Source organism: Furipterus horrens, unplaced genomic scaffold, assembly GCF_987537825.1.
Source record: "Furipterus horrens unplaced genomic scaffold, mFurHor1.1.pri manual_scaffold_3, whole genome shotgun sequence".
Taxonomy (NCBI): domain Eukaryota; kingdom Metazoa; phylum Chordata; class Mammalia; order Chiroptera; family Furipteridae; genus Furipterus; species Furipterus horrens.
The window spans coordinates 204310016-204313774 of record NW_028327173.1 but is presented as its reverse complement, the minus strand read 5'-3'; the positions used below and the strand labels follow the sequence as shown (position 1 = coordinate 204313774).

The window sequence follows — 3759 nt, the reverse complement described above, 5'->3', positions numbered from 1 at the left end:
ATCTTTAAGGCCACCAAGGGAGCCTTTGAGGCGGAATGGCTCACTGTCAGCAGTTAACAGAAGACATCTCAAGTCCTGGGAATGCAAGGCCATGCTGGTCCCAACGGCCCACGGAAACAGGCGCCTGGGTGTGTCCTAACTGAAATTCTGGCTTAAGCAACTTAAAGGACGACAAAATGCTTTCCACAGGCATGGGATGTAGACTCACAGAATCATGAACTATCAGAAATGAAAGGACCGCAAAGACCTTTTCCCAGAACCATTTCATTTTAAAGGCGGGGAAGTGCACATTTCATTGACCTGCTTTCTCGTATGTGTGAGCAGTGTTATTTCTTATGTGCTATACAAATAGTTGAAGGTTAATTAGCAGTATAACTCGGTAGTAATGCTGCCAGTCTCCTTCCGACAAGTAAAAAAAAAAAAAAAAAAAAAAAAGGCGGGGAAAATGAGGCACATTAGGTCAGTGGCAGAACTAGACCAGCACTTACAGACCCTGACTCCCCTCAGTTCTCTTTCCACTGTGACACGCTCTACAGTGAGATTCTGCAAAGGTAGTGGGTGTTCATTGCATGACATCAAAGCAATTTTCCGCTGTTATTAGGTTATTCACTGATTCTAAATCCCACATATACCATTTATCAGGTTTCCTTGCTCTCTCTCTGACTACCTACACATTTCCATAATGTGGTTAGTATTTTCTGACAAAAATAAGTCTAGGCTGCAGGCAATAATACATAGATTCAAGCCCCAAATATTTGAGATTGTGTGCTAGGCTAGCACATGGTTCCTGCTCACCCAGTTTCACAGTCACACTCTGTTACTGTCGCTTTTTTTTTTCCAACCTGTAATATTCAGCAGGTTTCTGCCGAGTATGTCAGGAAAACGGTTCACCGTTTCACCACCTAAGAAAGGGTGTGGATCGTGCAGGCCGTGGACAATGAACCCAAATGAAGAGAAAAGCCATGGATGCCCCAACTCGATGCTTGCTCATAATTCAAGAGCCACCAAACTGTCACTGCACACAGTCAGCAAGCATTCAGAAATGTCTGTGAAATAAATGTTCTTTCCATAGTTCTTTTTGTTAAAATGCAGCAATGCGTCCCTTCAATGGGTACCCAAACATGCAAGGGAAAGCGGAAACCAGAGTCACGCCCTTCTCTGAGGTCTTGTGCGATTTTAAAAACGCCACATTGTACTGTTTTTGTTTCCCTGTTTATTTTGCTCTTCCAGGTTATAAATGTATTGAAGGCAGAAACGATATCTTACGCATGTCTCTGTCCCACGCCTAACTCATGAACTGGCACTGAGTAGGCACTCGATATACTTGTGGGAGAAATGGACAAAGGAATTATCGTTTTAATAATACTGAGCACCTGGAGGTTTCTTGCCTATGATCCTATCTGTCCCCCAAACTAGACTGTTGACTCTTTGTTCCTAGTGCCAGACACCCAATAAGTGTTCAATAAATAAGTGATGAGTGAAAATGGAGAGAAAGGGGGAAAAGAACAAAGAGAGCGATGAGTAATCGTGAAAGACAATTCAGAGAACCAGTCGGAAAAATGTTCAAGCTAATTTTTGCACCAGCGAATGCGACACAGTCATAGCCTTCCTTAACTTTCACGTTTGCAACTATCTCAGACCAGCCAGAAAGGTCCCGGACACGTACAGCAGGTCCTCTCTATATCGCGGTTCACTTATCACGGCCTCACTGTATCGCGGGGTTTGTAAAAATATTATATTTAATTATTTATTGCGGATTTTTCACTATATCGTGGGATTTTGTGGTGCCGTATACGTATGTTGTTAAAGTTATGTAGGTTTAAGAGTGTAGAATATGTTTAAGAACATAAGTAGTGTTTATAAAAGTGTGGGAAAGATTAATAAGGGAGTGGGAAAGGTTAATAAGGGACTGGGAACGGTTTATATGTGTGTGGGAAGGGTTTATAAAGCCTTAAAATATATATAAATACTAAAATAAATGTAAGGTTTCTACTTCGCGGATTTTCACCTATTGCAGGGGGGGTCTAGAACGGAATACCTGCGATAAGTGAGGGAACACTGTAGTAATTTGTAACTGTGCTGAGACTGTGAATAAAATTCAGTTACAGTTCAACTTCGCAGAGAAGAGAGCGTCATTTGGCTGGTCGCTAAGCGCATGAGCACCAGCAGCCTTGTCACAGGACAGAGTTCTTATTTTCACTCCAACCATATACCTGAATATGGCTTCAGCACGTCTATTAATTGGGCTGGGTGGATATAAACAAATTATCTCCAGCCTCAACTGATCCTTAGGCCACTGCTTCATCCCTCTCCACACTCCCCAAAACTTCTTTTCCTTATATTTGAAGAAAACAGAAGCCATCTGTTATGCACTGAATGCCCCCCGCAAATTCATATATTGAAGTTCTAATCTCAAAATGTGACTCTATTGGAGGTAAGGCCTTTAAAGGGGAGACTAAGTTAAAATGAGGCCCTTAGAGAGGCTCTAATCCAGTCTGACTGGTGTCCTTGTAAACAAGGAGATTTGGACGCAGAAGAGACGCCACAGATGCCCATGAACAGAGAAACAGCCATGTGCAAGCCAAGAAGACAGGCCTCAGGAGAAGCCAAACCTGCCAACACCTTGATCTCGGACTTCTGGCTTCCAGGACAGTGAGAAAATTAATTTCTGTTGCTTATGCCACCTAGTCGGCGGCACTTTGTTATGGCAGCTCTAGCAAACTGACAAGTCCACAATCACAGGGGAAATTTTATAAGACTATAAATAAGAGCTAAGAGTCTGAGCTCTGATATCAAGCAGTTCCCAATTCCGACGTGGGCTCGCTCTCCCCTTAACTCCAATGTCCTCATCTGGAAAATGAGGACAATCATACAACTTCACGGGGCTACTGTGAAAAATCAATCACTTACTGCACCCATCATTCAGCACAGCACCTAATACACACTCAACACACAGTAGAGACCAAAAGCCTACCTGCACTGCCTTCCTTCCTCTCCCTGTCAATCATCACCCTGCCTCCAGTGCCCTCCGTCCATCGGCTGTCTCTCCCGCACATTTCCAGAAGCATTCAAATAATGTTTGTGAAAGGGAAACCAAGAAAACCTCTTGATGAACCTGAAGTTCTCCCTCCAGCTATCAGCCTCTCCATTCAGGGCCAAGATTAAAACTGTTAAGTAGACTCTCTCATCTCTCCATCACGTCCAATTCTCGCAGCCGCTCGCTCCAGTCTGGCTTCCCCCTCCACCACTGCACTGAATCGGCTTTTCCCACCATCATCTTACAGCCTCCTGGTTGCCGAACCCAGCGGGCACCTCCCAGTCATCCTTGCAACGCTCTCCTGTTGGCTTTCCTGACACCCCATTCTCCTCGTCTTCCTCCCACCTCCCGAGTATATCCCTTTCAATGTGCCTCGCCATCTCCCCCATCGCCTGATGTTTAAATGTTGGAGTTCCTCAGGGGTTGGCCCTAAGGGCTGTACTTGTCTCCATACCCTCTCCACGGTCAAGCCCATCCACCCACAAGGCTTTCACGCCATCTGTGCCAACTACGCTTAAACATGTACCTCCATTCCAGCTGCGCAGCTCTAATGAGTGACAGGCCTCATCTCTTCAGCTTCTCCACTGGACATCTTGCAGATACCATAAAGTAAACGCGTTCAACACTGAACGTGGATCTCTTCCCTCACCCCCCACCAAAAACCTACTCCACCATCTATGTAACTGAGCAAGTCGCTCCGACAAGTATTCTGAAACTCATCC

At 44.8% G+C, this 3759-nt stretch overlaps 1 non-coding gene across 1 annotated transcript; it reads left to right on the top strand.

Annotated features, from left to right (window-relative positions):
- Positions 1–283: 283 nt before the first annotated feature.
- On the top strand, positions 284–411 carry LOC150017200 (small nucleolar RNA SNORA19). The gene has a single exon (XR_016510312.1). It is a non-coding gene; the product is annotated as a small nucleolar RNA SNORA19 (small nucleolar RNA).
- Positions 412–3759: the final 3348 nt, after the last annotated feature.